This window comes from Protopterus annectens, chromosome 6.part0 (assembly GCF_019279795.1).
Source record: "Protopterus annectens isolate FY-2018-M chromosome 6.part0, PAN1.0, whole genome shotgun sequence".
In the NCBI taxonomy this organism is placed as follows: Eukaryota; Metazoa; Chordata; order Ceratodontiformes; family Protopteridae; genus Protopterus; species Protopterus annectens.
The window spans coordinates 1042791203-1042810976 of NC_056737.1; the positions used below are offsets into that span (position 1 = coordinate 1042791203).

Here is a 19774-nt window from a genome sequence, read left to right on the forward strand (position 1 = left end):
TTATCAGCAGATAAGGAGCATGGTCTAAGTTTAGATAGCAGTTTGAATATTAGAGAGGTGGGTACCAGTTTTAAGGAGAACTTTGGAATTTCTTGAGTATTGCTAGTGTTTTCTTTGTGAAGTGAGGGATGTAAGTTGGAATTCTCACCAACAGAGCTTGAATTATTTGTCAAATTGTTAGGTGGATTGCTTGTTATTGGCGAGGGTCTGTTGACAAGTTTGAGAATGGTGTCTATAAAGTGGGTATTAAAAATGTGGGCTATTTGTTCTGGGTCTTTGTCAGGACATGGTGATGGGTTTTGTGTAGTTCCAGATTAAGGAGCGAGTTTACTGATTTCCAATTTTTTTGGGGGTTGTTTTTCTGATTAGATAGTTGTGAAAAATAATTTTATTTGTCATTTTTTTATTAATGCCTTAGCTTTATTGCTCAGTTGTTTAAAATAGATTTCATTTGCTTGTTTTTTGTTTTTATGCCATTGTTTCCAGGCCCGGTCTCTGGAGAGAAGAATTTGTTTTGTAGGTTTTGTGAGCCAAGGAGCATGATTGAGTTTTATTCTTTTGAACCTGATAGGGGCTAAACTATTTAGTGTGTCAAGGAAGATCTTATTAAAATAGAATATAGTTACTTCTAATGGTAACATTTTTAGTGTGATCCAATTCTGAGCTTTTAGGGAGTTGTTGAAAGTTATTTGGTTGAAGTTAGTTAGATTTCTAGCTAATCTAAATGTGTGGGGTTTGGGTATTTGAGTATGGGTTCTAAGTCTATAGGCTGGTAAATGGTCACTAAGGACATCAGGGATAGTACCGGTATTAGAGTGTTTGTATGGGTCTGATACAAGAATCCAATCTAGGGTGGCCTGTGGTTGTTTATTTGGGATTTGTATGGGCCAGAAACAAGTTGTGTATACCTGTGGAGATTGATACAATTAATTGGGGATTTTAAGACTAAATTTTGTCAATCAATTAGTATCACCTAAAATGATAGTTTCACAGGATATATTATGAGTGGTCCAAGATAGAAAGTTTTCAAGCATAGGGATGTTTTGGCCTGGTGAAATATATAGTACTGCTATACACATGTGTTTGCTATTGTTAATGTGTAATGATGTTGTAAGATTTCTATGTTATCGAAGGTTGGGATGGTTTTGGGGAAAGCTGAAATGGTTAGAGAGTTGCAATAGATTAAAGGTACACCCCCACCTTTCTTTAAAAGTCTATCCTTATGTAAGGTACTATAACCAGTTGGAACTATTTCATCACTTGATATATGTGGCTTTAGCCATGTTTCTGTAACAGCTACAATGTCAGGGTTATGTTGTGAGAGCCATGCATAGAATTCAGTAATTTTGTTTTAAATACTCCGAATGTTAATTGTCATTATAGAAAGGTTTTGAGTGTTAGGAGGTGGTATTGAGGGGAGAAGGAGTATTAATGATATTCTGAGTGTAAGATGGGCTGGGAGTAGAGTGTATGTCACCACTTTGAAACAGTAACAGGAGATGACTTGCAAGATAGTGAAGAAGTTGATTTTAGAAGAGGACCTACCTAATGTGCAAGAAAACATTTTTGGTGTATTGCTGATGGGGGAACTCTGACTTTTGGGCTGAGTAAATTGCTACTATTAAACAAGGATGATAAGATGTTAGAAAAGCCTTTTAAATTGGGTTGTGCTTTAGAAGTTAATGTGGCTGTTCGTGAAAAGGATAGAAATGCATGGTGTGGAGAGAGGTTGCATGGGTTAGTATAGAAAGAGAATACTTAAGGAGAGAGTGAAGACAAGTAGATAGGCAATGTTGGTCATTTTGTATATTAACTGATAAAGGGTGTAGGTAAAAATGTATGCAGTGTAAATGGAAAAGGGTGGAGCTGTATGAGGTTAGGGAACAGGGATAGGGCAATTGGATGAGGTGAGTTGGGTTTTGTATTTGGGCAGAAAGAATAAATTAAAGTAGTATGGGGGTTAGAAATGGGGGTAAGTAGGGGAGCTGAGTGAGCCCGAGCACAGTGATTGCGAATGGAGCAGGCTTACACCCTCTTTGAGGATTGGAAGGTTTCTCTTAAGAAAAACAATCAGTAAGAGTATACCACAGGTAGAAGTTGTATGCTGCTTACTAGGCTGCAATGACGGCTTTTATTATTTTTTAAATTTGTATTCCTCTTTACTCTTTGTTTCCTGCACACTATGTAGCTACAGATAAAAGCAGCTTGAGACTTTGCACTTTCGTTTGGTGTTTAATTAGTGAAGAATAAGTATTAAACAGCAGGGACTGAAGGATATGCCTCTATTGAGAGGGGCTCAATACCTTAACATAACAAAAAGATAAGTTTAGCAAAATGTATTAATAGTGAAATGGATGAAAAGGTGGGGGGCTAAGAGGAAGAAGGTTTGCAGCTGTCGCCCCTGGGGTATGCATGCTATCTGATTGCAACAAATTTTAACAAGGCAAAACAGTAGTCACAGAAGCAGACACCTACACTGCCCATAAGTGGCAACAGCAGATTTCCTGGAGCTAAAGCTGGGGTTGCACTTTTTATTTATTGATGATGATTAGTTAGATTTCCTTTGCTTTTAGCTGGAGTGAGAGGAGTCCTTGCTCACACAAGTAGGGGGAGGGGAGACCCAAGGTGACCAGGTGTTCAGTGGTGCTAAAAGTTCCAAAGATGACAAAAGGAATGAATATAAGACTAAAAGCAACAAAAAAAGGCAGTAAAGTAAGCATAGACATCATAAATATTGTACATACAACAATTAACAATACAACAAATATTGTATTGTTAATGACTTCCTGTGTTTCACTGAATTTAGCTTTGCTTTCTTGTATGATTCCTGCAAGATACACAAGGTTAAGAAATGTAAACTTATTGTAGATAAGGGTACAATGTAGCTAGGACTTGTTCACTGCCATTATAAAAATGAAATTGAAAGATAAAGATATCTTTCACTACTATATGTGGTTGGAATCTTTTCCTGTTACAAGACGAAGGCCAGTGAAAAGACTTTGCTGTATTACGTTGGTCTGAATATGCATTTCCTTAAGTCATGTGATTTCTGTGTAAAATGAAAGCTGCAATGCGTGAAGTAGATGCATTAAGAATGAATTAATACTGAGTTATATACTGGCTTAATGAAATTATAGTGGGTTATGCTACAGAGCTAGCCAAATCATACCGTACTACAGATCTCATAGCATAATACTATGTTACATACAAAGCTGACAAAATAATACTGTATACAGCTATTAGATACAATATTGATGTGGACTGTTGTACACGTCATTAACACGTTATCTGTTTTTATGTATTTGTTGGTAATGTAGGCCCCATTTCAAGGAAAACACTTTTACAATTCAGTCTTCTGATTTATTTTACAGTGCTGAAGTTAAAGCACCAAGATTAGAAGTTACAGTTATATAGTGAAATGGGCAGGGGGGGGGGGTGAAACAGTGATATTGCTATATCGTAATTGCAAAGGTAAGCTATTATAACCAAATGACATGTTTTAGTAACACATGACCTGTTGGAAAGCTATCCCACCTATGACACAGAGGGTGACAGGACTAACAAAAAACAGTACAAAGAATTAGTCTAGATATAATCACTTTAGCTAGCAGGTCTAGGAGACTTTCTCACTGATGCCCTCCCTGTGGAAGGAATAAAGATGACATTTTGAAGTTTCTAGTAGTTTATTCATTTAATGAGGTAAGATGGATGAGTCTTTTTACAAAAGTAATATATGAGAGACATTATGTTACATTATGTAACAAGCATATTTAATAGGTAACATCCCAATATGGCCCTGAGCAAATGTGATTTCTTTTCTAAGTTTTATTGCACTGTAAATTATTTCGTTTCTTTATTTTATTAAAGCAAGGTCTACAGGCCAACTTGGTGTCATAAAAAGGCTGAAGGACTGAATATTGACTGCCATTTGAAGTCTGTAGAACTGATGCACCATATATTACCATTATTAATAAAAACATTAAAATATTTTCGGAGTTATATGGTGGTACACAACACACATTACTATAACTAGTGTATATTAATTAAGCTGTACTGTACTTGCTTGGCTAAGGCACTTCAGACTATCCTATCTTTCTTTGCCATTATTTTTCCATGTCTTGTAGCAAATGTTGTTTTATATTATACTAGAAATCAGTGCCTGACCATTAGTGAAGCAAGATTTATACATGACTGACATGATTTACCCATAAAGATGAAGACCAAGTGAAGATATCCTGCTTTATTCGTACATCTTCTTTTCACCTGTTGGATGTCTCTGCAGATGCCAGGAAATGGAGACATCCTCTGTATGTAGTGAGCATGTGCACATTTCTGTACTTGCTCACTGTTGCTTAAGGGGCATACTTGTAGTTTATGCTGATTTAAATTAAAATGTATTTCTAAATAGACAGTTACAACTCCCCACGTATTTTTTTCTGTTTATCCTTTTTCTGTTTTGGAAATAATTGCACAAACTTGCTGGCCATTCTTTAATGGTAACGCATTTGAATAATTAAAGTTATCTCCTGAATGAACCCTTTGGCAATGTTAATTGTAGTTTACCATCACTAAAACGAGACTTTTTAGCCAGTAAAGGTATCCCCTTTTCCAGGCTATTTTTAAGAAATGATGTACAATATTAGAGAAGCATCTTCAGCTGCCATCAGATAATGCCCATAATATGTTGCAGGCTGTTTGACAGTTTCCCTAGTATAACATTTAACAAAGATATGTTTATAAGCCCTGTTAATTATGTTCATGTGTTGCTATTGTTCTTTTTTTTGTATGGTTGTCACATGAAGATTCTCGGGAATATATACATTTCAGTTAGTAAGTTGAATATTTATTTTTTTTTTAAAACAAAGTTGAATATTTATTGAAGAGTTAGTCTTATCTCTGCAAATAATATTGATTCTGGAACCAGACTTCTCCATTAGTGGTGGTCTCTCTCCTTCTCTGGAAAAAGCCACCCTTGAGAATCCCCAGGTATGACTAGAGGTATTCAGAACCCCTTGACTAGGTGCTTTTCAACTGATTGTGACAATGGTTGACAACGACACCTTAATTTGAGTACAAGATTCATAGGTTCATACTGGGCTATCTGCCCTGGGGCAATTATAAGCCTAGCCCGATTCTGTATGGCTTATGCCACCCCTTGATTTGAGTATACTGTGCCCTTTTTAAGGTTTAGTTTACTGTGCCTCTGTCTAATAGTGACACGGGAGTAATCCCTGGGACAAACCTACGATCTCCCGTCCACCTATCGAGATTCTACTTGAAGAGATTCAGTGAGGTGCTCTGCCTCACATGAACTGGAATTATATTCCAGAGCAAAGGGAGCCTCTGGGTTATGAACCTGTCCCTCCAGCAAGTTCTATTTATTTCTGTGCTGAGGTTCAAGTCCCTCGAGCGTGTGGCTCTAAGGGATTTAGATTTACTGAGGTGGAGCATGTCCATTAATTCTGGATTTGACATAGCTTTGTATGTCAGGCATAGATCGCCTCGAAGTAGGTAGTATGCAACTGAGTAGAGCTGGAGTTTTTTTAACCGAGCAGCATATGGCATCTGTTTGAGACCCTTGATCGTCTTGGTGAGATACTTTTGGGGTCTCTCTAATTGCTGCAGGTGTCAGGTAAGGTACATCCCAAAAGGGGCATTGTATTCTATGATGGGCCTGATGAGGGATGAATAAAGGGGCACGATTACCTCTCTTGATCTAGATGTGAAACCCTTCGTGATGAGGTGGGCTATGTAGAAGGTCTTTCTAACCACTTTGGCAATGTTTTTTTCAAAGGAGAGATTGCTATCAACTTGGGTCTCCAGGTCCCTAATAACTTTCTCTGTACTTAATGGGTTTCCGCCTATGTGGTAATTTGTGGGCACATTGTTTTTGCCAAAGGGTATGACTATACATTTTTTGGCATTTAGCTTTAAACCATGGTGCTGGCACCAGCTATCTGTCTCTGTGATACCTTTTTGAAGGATGTTTGTGTCAGCTGGAGAGTCGATTATGGCACCCAGTTTGCAGTCGTCTGCAAACTTGGTGAGCCATAGTCCTTCCACGTTTGCCTGTACCTCGGAAAAGTATATACCGAACAAGAGTGGTCCCAGGACAGAACCCTGTGGGATGCCACTTGTGACCGGTTTCAAGTCTGACATGGCTCCAGCAACTCTCACTCTGTGGGTTCTGTCTTTGAGCTAGTTTGCGACCCATCTTGTGACATAGGGGTTTATATTTAAGCTGGATAGCTTATCTATGATGCCCGAGTGGGGTATTGTGTCAAATGCCTTTGCAAGGTCCAGATAGGCTGTGTGGACTACCATCCCTTCATCTTTGGCTTTGGTGACTGTTTCGAAGAAGTCAACCATGTTCAAAAGGCAGGATCTGCCCCTGACAAAGCCGAACTGGGTAGGATCTAGTGTCTGTAGGTCCCCAATGTCTTTGTTTATGAGCTCCATGATGATCCTCTCTATAGCCTTGCAGACTAAGCTAGTCAGGCTTATGGGGTGATAGTTTCCAGGGTCTGTAGAGGCTCCACCTTTGTGGAGTGGGACCACTGTTGCTGTACGCCATTCTGTGGGCACATATCCTGTAGTGAGGCTGAGATTGTATAGCTGTTTTATTTGAGGGATTAGTTCTTCTTGGAGTTCATGTAGGATGCAACCTGGGATGCCATCTGGTCCCATAGAAGCAGTGTTTTTTACTTTGGAGAGGGCAGCCTTCACCTGAGCATCAGAGATGTTTGGGAGGCAGCCGTCTGCCGGGATAGATACTTGCTCTTTTGGGGGAGAGGGGGTGGAGAAGTTTGCACTGAACCTGTCTGCCAGGATATTGGCGATGTCTGTGGGTTCAGTGTATTTTTTGTCGTTTAGAATCAACTCAGAACAAGTCTGGGAGTTGCATCCCAGGTTCCTAACATAACTGAAAAAAGCCTTATGATTGTCTTTGGTGTCCTGTGCAATTTTTCTCTCGAAGCTGGCCTTGGAGGATTTTATGAGGGATCGTAATTTTTTGCTAGTACTGATCAGAGATGCCTTCCCTATTAGGGATTTTGCTCTATCATGTAGTAGCTTCCTCCTTCTGTTGTACAGTTTATTTATGGCAGGGGTCCACCAGACTGAATGCCTGCCTTTGGATGATTGGGTCTTGGTTTTGTTTGGGATAGCATGATCCATGCATTCCTGGAGATGTCCGTAGAATGCGTTTATATAGGATTCTGCAGTTTGGGCCGTAGTTTCCACTGGCCCTGGGGCCTTGAAGGATTCCACTTTGGTTTTGAGAAGTGAGAAGTTTGCTTTTGAGAAGTTTTTCACTGTGGTTTTCTGGGCTGGGGGTGGGGTCGGGATGTGGACATCCAGTGAAATTAATTTATGGTCTGATCTTACCAATGAGGGATATACTTCTGGTGTGGAGCATAGAGTCCCCATGTTGGTAATGATCAGGTCTAGTATGTTGTCCCCTCTTGTGGGGAGTGGTGACTAGGTGTTCCATAGCATTTGAGTTTATAATTTCCAGGAACCTTTGGGCTAAAGTGCTGGGGCTTGAGTAGTGCTCCCAGTCAATGTTTGGGTAGTTGAAGTCACCCAATATAATGGTGTTCGGAGAGATCTTCATGTTCTCCAATGTTTTCAGGAAAGTCGAGTGGGATTCCTGACTTTGAGAGGGTGGTCTGTAGGATGCTATAAACTGAAAAGCAGTCTTGCTCACTTAGTTGCACATGGATGGTCTCCAATACTTTGTGCAATGCCACTAACCTGGAGGTGTGGATATCCTTGATAAATATGGAAACTCCCCCTCCTTTTGTGGTTCGGTCCGGGTTTTGGGGCCGAAAAGCATGATATGAGGTATAGCCTGGTAGTGCTGGGGTGCTCTCTGGAGCCTTGAACCAGGTTTCTGTCACTGCACAGATATCGATGTTCTCCATACTAAGGAGAGCTTTGAGTGCGTACATCTTGAGGTTTAGACTTCTGGCGTTAAGCAGCATTACCCTTAGTTTCTTATTCCTTGTGCTGTCTATGGAGGTGGGTTTGACTTTTGAGCCTTGCCTAAAAAAGGCACTATGGGGGTGGCAAGAGCCTTTGCCAATATCCAAAAGCCCAGTGGTGACAGGTGCAAGCTGTCCCTAGAGAAGCAACGTGGCTTGTCGAGCATGTCATCCCAGGCTGACAGACACTGGATCCCCTTTGAATGACACCAAACTTTTAGCCAATTGTTAAAATTGATCATTTTGTCTTTGTACTGTGGCATCATTCTAGGTGAGGGTAAGATGCTGCTCAAGGTCAGGGTCATACCAGCCTGGGCTACATGATCAGAGAGCTCCTCTATGTCTCTTTTCATGTAGTCCAGGGAGGTAAGTCTCAGGTCATTCACACCAGCATGTACAATGACTGAGTCATATTTGTATTTGCTTTGGAGTGACCTGAGTGCTTGCGTTATGTGGCACATCCTAGCACCCGACAGGCAGCTCACCATGACCTTCTCTTTATTCAGCCTGGTGAGCGGGACGTCAGTGTGTCTGACAATAGAGTCACCTATTACAAGAGTATCAGGTGTGTTATTCAGCCTTAACGGCTGTGGCTGCTTGGCACACTGACTTTGTGAGCTATGTGTTGTGCGTGGTTTGTTTTGAGGTAGCGTTTGCTTGGATGTCTGCTTTGGAGGTCTCTGTTGCTTAGGTAGATTTTTATTTAGAGCCTCCGAGTATGTTTTTGTGTATTTATGTGTTTGGTTCGCTGATGTGGTGGGACTATGTGATACTGGAATTGTGTTGTGTGAGGTTACCTTCTCCTCCTGACTGGTTACACCAGTTTTGAGATGAGAGAGCTCAGCCTCCAGTTTGGCTAAATAGTTGCATCTCTCACATATATTTGAACCTGTTTGGAGGAGGAGAGGGTTGTCCGTGTACATGAGACAGTTGTAACATTGCCTCAAAATTCCCAGATTCACCAGCTGGACTGGAGAGGAAACCATTGACTGACTTTTGGACATGCTAGAGTAATATAGGGAAACTGAATTTAAATGGACCAATAGAGGACAGGGTAATCGTAGAGAGTATAAGAGTAAGTAGTGCTTATGGTTTAATAGTAAGTCCAAAAAAAGTGCCAAGGTCCGCTGTAAGGTGATCCAAACAATTTTATTCCACAAGGTTAAAATAACCACGCTACTTGCTGGTCTCGAAACCAGCAATGCCAACAGTAAAATAAACGCTCTTACATACACATTAAGGAAACTGCGTTTTCGTCATAAAGACGACTCAGACTTCCAGGATGAATGTAATTTATTACACAACATGTTCAGGGAACATGGTTATCCAGGGGAGTTTATAAATAAGTTAAGAAGTGAAGTAGAGGATGGAAGACTGGGTAGATTTGAACCTATACTAGGTAAGGGTAATGAGTCTACAATGGGGTTGGGGCACACTGTAGAAACAAATAGTAAGAAGAATGACCAAGTAAGTTACAGGAGAAGCTTAGTTTTGGAATACAACAGTTCTAATACAAAACTAAGGGATTTTTTTAAAAAAGAATGGAAAAAGTTTAGTATTCTAACGGACATAGAAGAGATACCCAGAATGGAACCTAAGATAGTATTCAAAAATCCACCCAACGTAGGTAAAATTTTAGAAAGAGGAAATAAGGGGATAAAAAAGGGGTTCAAGGGAAAGCCCCCAACCCAAAAAAAATTTTTAAAGGCAAAAAAAATAGAAGAGAAAAAAAGGTTAAAAATTTAAATGTGTATGGGGAGTTTTTATTTAAAATTTTTAAATTTATTTTTCCCAAAATGTTTAAAAGAATTTTGAAAATTTGACTTTAAAAAAAAAAATAAAGAATATATAAACACGAATGAGTTATGCTAAATTGAAGTTTACCTAAAAAAAAAGGTTGAAAATTAAAAAAAGGAAAGGGTTTTAAAATTCCCGGGAAAAAAAAATTTTTTAACTTCCCCTTAAAATAAGGGCAAAAATTTAAAAGCATTTCAAAAAAAGGGGGTTAGAAATGGACCCAGCCGTTCCAAATTAATTTTTTTTTTTTTTTTAAATTTTTATTAATTTTTTTTTTACAATAAAAATCCCTTTAAATTTTTTTAAAAAATTTTTAAAATTATTTTTAAAAAAAAATTTTAAAAAGAATAATTTTAATAAAAAAAAAGAATTTTGGTTTGTTTAAAATTTAAAAATAAATAAAAATTTTTTTTCCGTTTAAAATGGAAATTTTTTCCCTTTCTGATAAATCTTTCAAAACACCTAAGGATGTAAAATTTTTTTTCTTTTAGCCAGCGTACGGGGTTTTTTTAATTGGGAAAAAAGTTTTCCCCCCGGGGGATTTTTTAAAAGGCCAGGGGTTTTTTTTTAAATGTCAATTAAAATTCTTAATTCCAGTAAACCTTAAATGAAATCTTTTTAAATTGAGAAAAATTAAAAGTAAACTTTTTAAAAAAAAATTTTCTCGGCCCCCCTTTTTTTGGGCAAAAACCAAAAATGAAAAAAATTTTAAAGAAAGAAAAAAGATTTTAAATTGACCCTCCAATAAAACTACGTTTAAGTGTAAACCCCCAAAAGGGGGGAAATTTTTTCATCCAGTCCGAAATTCCCTTTCCCCAAGAAAAAGGCCCAAAAAATTAAAACAGTTAAGAAAGGTGTTGAATTTTTAAAATCTAAAAAAAATAAAAAAGAATTTTTTTTTTTTGGTTTTTGGGAAACAGAGGTTAAAGTACCCAAAAATTATAACAGGGTAAAGCCCCCAAAAAAATCAGGAAAGCAGATAAAATAAATTTTGAGAAAAAGATTTTAAAATAATGCCGGAAAATAAAAGCTTGGGTTCTAAAAAATTATAATAAAATAATTTTAAAAGAAAAAATTCAAAATATATGAGAAAAATTAGAAATAAACAAAAAAAATATTAAAACTAAAATGGCCCTTTTCCTTTTGTTTTTCTTCTTTTTTTTAACGAAAAGGGGAAAATAAAACCAAGGCAACCATTTTAAAAAAGTGAAGGTTTTGGAATTGCCCCAAAAATGGCCTAAAACTAAGAAATCAAAACCATACACAATTCAAGTTTTTTGACACAACAAAATTTTTTAGAAAAAAACCCCAAAAAACTTCAAACATTCAAAAACACGCCTTCTTTTTTTTTTAAAATTAAAAAAAGGGGGGAAAAAAAATTTTTTGTTTTTTTTTTTTAGAATCAGGGTTACAATATAACAAGTTATAAATGCAAAAAATCCCCCAAAAGATGGGGAAAAGAAGAAAAAATGCTTTTGGGGAAAAACTTTTAAAAATAAGTGAAAACGGGAAAATTTAAAAACCCTTTTTGGGTTTAAATACATTCAAATGCAAATTTTTTTAAAAAGAAAAAATGAAAAATATTATAAAAATTCAAATAAACGGGGAAAAATCAAAATTTATCCTTTTTCTTTTAAAAAAAAACCTTTTTGGGGAAATTTTTTTAAACCCCAAAATTTGGTATTCGGGGATGAATTTCCTTTTTGTAGTAATTTAAAACAATTTAGATAAGGTTTTTTAAAGGATTTGATTTACATTTGGTTCTAATTTCACAGTAATTTCATAATGTCAGCTGTTAGGTTTCCATTTTAAAATTTACAGTTTTTATAAAACCCGGGTAAATGTATTTTTCTTTTCTTTTATTGACTGAAAAATTGTTTATAAATTATTAAATAGAATTTTTGAAAGTTGTTTTTTAAAAAAATTTTTTTTTGGGGGGTCCCAGGCTCTTTTTAAAAAATTTTGGGGATCCAAATATTTATAAATTTTTTCCCCGGGGGAAAGGGGGGAAAACAAAAATGGAATGTTCAAGACTATAGCAGACAGAAAGGGAGTGGTGAAGGGTTTTTTATCCCATCCAACGAGCAGCAATTAAAAATTCTAAAATGAATAGGGGAAATTTCCAATTTGTTTTTAAATGGAAAGGGGTCCAATCAAAAAATGAATGTTTTAAAAGGGGTTTTGGGAATAAACGGGAATGATCAAAAACAGTTGCTAAGGGTTTATAATTGAAGTTTCCTGTACATTTCGTAAAAAATTTAAAAAAAAACCTATAATAACTTTACAAAAGCAGAAGGCAATTTTAAAAATTTGGGAAAAACCAAACCCCAATTTTTAATTAAAAAATTTCACCAGTGTTAAAAGCCCGAAATTTTTAAAATTTTTTAAACACAGTTTTTGAAATAAAACACTTTCCCCAAAAAGCCCTACAAGAAAGTTTTAAACAAAAAAATTTGTTTAAAAAGGTTTTTAAGGCATTACGAACCAGCTGAAATTTCTTTTAAAAGGGCAGGGGAAAACTAGGAAACCCCATTGGGTTTCCTAGCAATTAAAACTTTGGACCCTTTTTAAAAGGAAAAAAAAAAAACAATTTGCTAGTTTGATTTTGAAACCTTAAATTTTTAAAAATGGAACCAAAAAGGGGGGGTTCTTTTAATAAAAACGCCCAAAAAAAAAGGGGAAATATTTTGAAAAACTTAAAAAGTTTTAAGGCTTTTTAGTTTTTAAAGGGGAGCCCTTTAAAAAATAAACTTTTTTTTCAAATGTAAAAGGGGTTTAAACAGTTAATTTTTTTGGGGAATTTTTAAATCCTAAAAGGGTTTTGTTTTAAAGACACTTCACCCCAAAGTTTTAGTAACTTTAAAAACAAGATTATTTTTTAACCAAACAAAAGGTGGAAAAATAAAAAAATATTTTAAATCAACCCCGGGAAGAACATTTTAAAATTTTGAAATTGCCTTTTGTTGACAGCATAAACATTCCGAATTTTTTTTTGGAACCATTTGAAACCCTTTTTAAAACTCTAGATTTTCTATTTTTCTTTCTTTTTTGGGCCCCTTTTTTTTAAAATTGTTTAATTTTTTTTTTCCCTTTTAAAAAATCATTTTAATCAAAATATTTTGGATTCTAAAAATTTTTGTAAATAAATGGTTATAATTAGTTTTTTCCATTTTTTTAAAAAATTAAAAATTTTTTGGGTTCTTTGTTAAATTTTAAATGTTTAAAATTTTTTTTTTTAAAAAAAGGGCAATACCCAATACCTCCCTTGTTAAAAAAAAGAACGCAATATTTTTGAAAATATAAGGATTATTTCCCTGACAGCACAATAAAGAAAATTTTTAAAACCCCAAAAACTTAAACTTAAAAAAACCCAAAAATTTTTTTTTAAAAATTTATTAAAATTGAATTAATTTTTTTGAAAAAAATAATAAATATTTAAATTTAATAAATTATTTAACTTTACGGGAAACCCCCAAGGGAAACCCCCAGAAGATTTTAAAAACCCTTTTTTTTTGCCCAGCTTTTCCCAAAAACCCTTTACCAAGAAAATAAAAAGGTTTTTAAAAACACCAAAATAATTTTGATGTTTTTATTAATTTAAATTTAATAAATTTTTTTATTTATTTTTATAATTTAGGGAAGTTTTTTTAAAATTTAAAATATTTTAACAAAATCACCTTTTTTCCCTGTTGTTAAAAGTTTTTTAAAAATTTTTCTTTTTTGGGGTTTTTTGTAATATGTGTTTTTTTATTTTATTTTGGCATGGGTTTTTACCCCTTATTTCCTGTCTTTTTTTCCCGAAAAAGGGTCATCTTTCTTTTGTTTTAATTTAAAATAGAAAAAAAAAAAAAAAAAATATATAAATATAAATATATATATATATATATATATATGCGTATGTGTGTGTGTGAGTGTGTGTATATTTATTTATTTATTTATTTATTTACATTTGTTGACTGGGAGTGTCCAACTGGACGTAGGTCCATTTTCAGCAGAGGCCCGGGGAGAAAAGCTCCACAGTTAAAATAAACAGACAGTAGTTACATTGGATTACATAGGGATTAACAATTTAACATAGCATTTAATTACAAACATACTTACAGATGAAGAACATAGTACATCAGTAGACAACTAGAATCTTTATCTGCGAAGTACATAACACACATTAACAAATGTTGCAATAAGAAGTTCCTGCTGTATAATAAGTACTAGGCTTATGAGCATCTGAGCTTGCTATAATCAAGGTAGTTAGTGGGGTAGAAAGAAAGGTAGTGGTTGAATGTGGTGGATGATATTAGAGTGGGAGTTGCAAGGGCATAGCCAGCTTGTTTTTAGGTGCGCTTTTAGTAAAGTTTTGAAGTGGGTGCATGGTGGTACAGAGGTAATTGTGGGTGGGAGGGAGTTCCATAGTTTGACTATGGCGCAAGAGAATAGTGCTTCACCAGCAGAGTTATTGGCTTTAGTGATCTGCAAGTGATTTTTGTTGCTGGATCTTAGTGGTCTGGTGGTACGATAGGGTTGGAGTAGATTCTGGAGGGATGGGACATTTAGTGGATGGTTTACTAGTTTGTGGGCGAGTGATAGTTGATACCTTTGAAGGAGGTGAGGTATGTACATATATGTGTACATATATTTACTGTATATATAATTATTTATTTATTTTATTTTACATTTGTTGACCGGGCTAGTCTGGCTGGATATATGTCCAGTTTCAGCAGAGGCCCGAGGAGAAAAGCTCCACTATATACTAGTACAAACATAACATAACAAGGTACATAAAAAGGCACAGTAGGATACAATATTATAGGCATGTAAGAGAGCTAAAATAGCTTAGTAATAGTATAGAAGCAAATACAACAGAATATAATCAAAACAGTGAGGATTCCTAGTTCTATAATCTTAACCATGTAATCATACTAATGTTGAAGGAGAGAAAATAGTGACTCACCCCTAAGTCTATAGTAATATATACAGTATTTACAATAATGATAACACTTTTAGTGCTAGGGTACTATTTTTAAGAAACAGAGTAGTTCCATATGTAGCAGGATATAGGTTTAATTAGAAAGGATGTTTGACTGGTTGTAGTAAAGTAGAAAGAGCAGAAGATGTTAATGAAAATTATAATAGAAGTGAAATTCAAGGAGAGCTACAGAGGGGGGTAGCACTAGTGATAGTGACAGGTAGAGGAGTAGAGTAAAGAGCTGTAAGGAGAGTAAGATGCTGAGGTCAGTCAGGATTAGAGCAAGGACAAAGCCAGTGAGATTTGAAATAGTTCCTTAGTTGTTTCTTGAAAAGTTGTGCTGATCCTAGAGTGGTCAGTTCTATGGGAAGTTTATTCCAGTGTGAGCCAACAACATTTGTGAACAAGGAGACACCAGCTTTATTGTGAGATTTGAGAGTCGCAACTAGTAGTTTGTTAGCTGATCTAAGTGAACTAACATTCTTGTTATATATATATATATTCTCTATATGTATATACAAACTGCTTGGAATGGAGAATCAAGATACATTTTAAAAATGCATTCAACATCAACATTTAAACTCTACTGTTGAATTATTAAAAATGTGACATGCATTATTAGCACCATATCAACTGTGAATTGATAAGCCTTATTCTGACCTGCCTGATGCGGGAGTCCCAGTGTCCTAAGTGAAGTTGTCACATTTCGCATTATACATATGGATGGCGCACTGGCCCAGCAGACAGAGTTGTTGTCTCACTGCAAGAGGTTCTCTGGTTTGATTCTCAATTGGGGTGCCTTTAGTGTAGAATCTGAGCATCTTCCCTGTGTTCACATCGATTTCCTCCAGGTGCTCCAGTTCCCCCTCCATTACAATGACATGCTGTAAGTGAACTGGACACTTGTAATTGGCCATAAGTGTTCCTGTGCATGTGAGTGTTTGGTATGGAAGAACAGCTGTGTTAGGGCTAGCCACCCGGAAGTGTAAATCTGGGCTCCAGAAGATTGTTACTGGTGAGATGACACCTTGACACCATGTGCAGAAGTGGGAAAGGGGGTTATGTCTGGCTGGATTAGTAGTATACATTACTTTTATGTAATTCTGGAAACATTTGACATTATAGCACTTTTACTTTTCCATCAGGAGCTGTGACATTCCACTTTGCATTTCACTGGGCAGGAAACACTGTGCTGTCCACTGGTAATAAGAACTGTATTGAAATACCAAAACTGTACTTTTGTGACTGGCGCTGCAAAACTTTGCAATATATTTTATAACCAAGAAGATGAAGTGTAACAAGACACACATTGTTAACTGCCTAGCACCACTTAGTGAAGCAACATGTAGCATTGCTATGTTTAACCCTATGCTGCTGAATTTTAAAAAAGTTAAGACAGGGCACACATTTTTATCAACATTTTGCTACTGTGTGCTGAGTCTCAGGATCAGCGATGCCTAATTGGGAGGGGGGGTCACAAAATGGACCTGAGTCACTTCGTATTGCTCATTATAGTAGTGGAATAGTAATATACAATTAAAAAAAAAAAAAAACAGAAAGCGACATTTGACCCTGCAGTACTTTTCTGTGTGGAACTATGTCACATTGCTTTGCATTTTATCAGACAGATTGTACATTGTTACCAATATAGTGTATATTGTTAACAATATAGTGTCATTCAGTGGTGATAAACACTTTCTTGATATACCTGGAAGTAATGACTGGCCATATAACACTGGGAGGGGTGCAGTCCTGACTAGAGTTGTGGCACTTTGCTTTCAACTGTACAGCAAGAGAAAAGTCATTTATTTTACTAAGCACACACATTGTTAGTAACATAGCTCTATTGGAACGTTGCTGTGACATATAGCAGCATACAGCAATTTATAGCAATTGTAGAAATCAGTGCTTAACTGTATTAAAAAAAGATGGGGCACATATTACTGACAGCACACCACTATTGTATACTGGCAAGCCCTATTCTGTGTCTCAGAATCTGACATACTTGTTTGTGAAGGGGGGGGGGGAGAGTAGAGATGACCTGAATGAAGCTATGGTTTATAGCAACGAAAATACAACATACAATATTTTAAAATAGTCTCAAAAAGCAAACATAGTTTCTTAGTTAGTTACTAGGCATGAGATCTGGGATGCAACTGGGGAATCTAGCCCAGTTTACTAATTTCCCCAGAGTATTGTATGGTTAAGTTACTTGCTCAGAGTCAAACAGTAGACAGATGGAGAATGTGGGAATTAAACACTGAACTACAGAAAGCAGTTAATTGACAACACAGTCTTAATAATATTCCTTAACCATTTTTCAGTGAAGTATTGGCCTGACTAGGGCTGTGACAATATTCTTTGTATTTTATCAGTCAGAACACAGACTGCTAAAATCATTGTGCTATTCTATGGTAATGACTCATATTCTGGTTCTTCTCTGACTGGATCTGTGACAGTGGTGGGTGTGACGACCGTGCCCTGGCCCAGCAATCAAGGAGCCTCAGTCCTCACCACTAACACTAGGGAGGTCGTCTCATAGAAGAGAAAAGGATAACTAATACATACAGTAAAGTACAATTTCCCTTAAGTGCACACAGAGATCACAGTCAGTCTGGGGTGGCTGCTCCCTTGCTCATCAGGTCCCCAGTAAGACTCCCCACTGGCACAGCTCTAGGGTCCAGGTCTCAACCTAAGTGGGCAAGCTAGAACCTCCAGTATCCTCTCTGTCCAACCAGTGCTTTGTGTCCCTGGTAAGTAGCTAACATAACACACACACACACACACACACACACACACACACACACACACACACACACACACACACACACACACACACACACTTTGAGATAAGTATTTATACAACTTCACAGATACTCCTGGGAAAGGCTGACACAGATTCTCCAGCTGTGCCCCTTTACCCAGATTATACAAGAGTAATTACTGCCACCACCCAGTTAATAGTATCAGCTACTAAAAGGCCCTTAAAAGGGTGTCCAATTATTACTGTGCAATATTATTATCCAATGGTAGTATGACTAACAGTCAAGGCTTACTTTAGAGTGGCCTATTACAATAACCTCTATAAATATGCAATGTACTCTAGAGCTTATCTCCACACAATCCAGCCACAGGTAGAAGGTTTTAAAATATTTAATAATAAATAATTAAAACACAAGACAAAACTACTACACCACAGAGCTATCTAAGAGTTCAGAGATCACACAGAAACTTAAAATAATACAGTAGGACAGGTCTGATTTCAAAGAAAAATACCTGATTAATTGCTTTAACTATTCCTACAAGAAATCACAGTGCTAGAAACTTACAATGTGAGCACAAGGCAGAGTGCTGATAAGTCAGATGTCCAAAGTCAAAATGCTTTCTACTCTCTTGTGAGAAATAGTATTTAAACATTACTAACAAACATGTCTCTAAGGCCTTCCCAAATTACATCATTTTTGACACTTAGGTTTTCCCAGTATTCATATTGCATCATCTTAACACCTGGTCTGTGTTCTCAGGCTACAAACTGCATTATTTAGCAATCTAACACCTGCACAGAAACTTACAACAATAGAAGACATTTCACATGTATATTCTAACAGAAACTAGAGCAATAAAGCACATTCCACATCTAAATTTGAGTCATAAACTTTAGCCTTAAAACAATGGGCATGAAATCTTCATCCAGCCGCTCTGGAGCCGAATTCTAACATGAAAGGGTACAGCATGCTTTACTGGCCAGTAGAGTGCCATGCTGTCACATATTTTGCAGTTCCACATTTCACAGTATTCTTTACACCTAAGAAACATGCCTGTATTTTACATTTATTTACAAATGCCAGAATTATATATCAAATTCTATTTGACTAGGCTGGCAGCCTTCGTCCATCTCTCCCCAATCCTCACAACGGGAATCATGACTGGAGATGGGGCATTCTCTACTGCAGTTCATAGAAATAGAAAAGTAAGGAATGGTATTACACATGCACAGAACATACATTGTTAGCAACATAGTTCTAATAACATGGAGTTGTTCCCATTCTCATGGCTGGTATAGGCATCCACACAAAGAAGGAATGATGTCATCCTGCATTGTAGTGTTTTTTTTTCTTTTTTCAGTCTCATCTTGCTGCATTTGTGCAGTCTGTTTGCTCCATTCTTAAGATAGCAAGCAGTAGCGCAACTTTCCAAATCAAAATATTAAGTTTGAATTATTCGTAGGAGTCAAATAGAGTGTACTTTGAGGCTGAATTACATTATTCCATAGGATTATGCTAAGGGTGTTATTTGTCTCTCATTCTGTTTGTGATTTTCATTTCTGGGATATCAAGATAAAGTTGACAACTGTAGTGTAGCCAATCTGAGGACACAAATGTTGTTTCTGCTTCTTGCAATTAATGCCATCCTTATATTGTCAAGTGTCAGTGAACTCTTTTGTGCACCTGAATGGCTTACATCTCTGTGTTAGTCATTTCAGGTGAAAATCAGCACCTCCCAAATCACTGGTCATGGGTACCTCCTGATAAAGTGTGAACTGCTCTTTATAGGTGAAAGGGGGAGCAGTGATCTGAATTTCAGCAGTTTTAGTAGCCTCAGGTCTTGTCTATGAGTGAGAGCATATGGGAATCAGGTTAATCATTAGGCAAGTATAACAACAGTACTGCAGCTACTCTACTGATGAAGTGAATGCTGAGTCATAGGATGAAACTCCGAGTTTAACAGGCAATGTTTTTATCTTCACCTGTGTTGAGGAAGCTTGGGTTTTTGCCAAACAGTTGAGATCAAGGGTACAAACAGCATAAATAAGGTTGATATGCAGGGTTTCTGGCCTCACCTTTCATGATTCATTGAGGATCTTAGCAAATCAGAGAAATCTCAGAATGGAGCTGACATTTTAAAAGTAGATTTGGTTTGTGTATCTCATATGAGTGCCTTTGTGTGCCTCTGTGGGAGATGTACCAGGCATAATATATTAAGAAGCATCTCCAGGGCAGACCTAAAACACACTGTTGAGATTATATTC

The 19774-nt window shown here is 36.4% G+C and overlaps 1 protein-coding gene across 1 annotated transcript in view; it reads left to right on the forward strand.

Annotated features, from left to right (window-relative positions):
* Positions 1-19774, forward strand: part of RIN3 (Ras and Rab interactor 3) — a 1126789-nt gene that overhangs the window by 436188 nt on the left and 670827 nt on the right. The window lies entirely within an intron of this gene.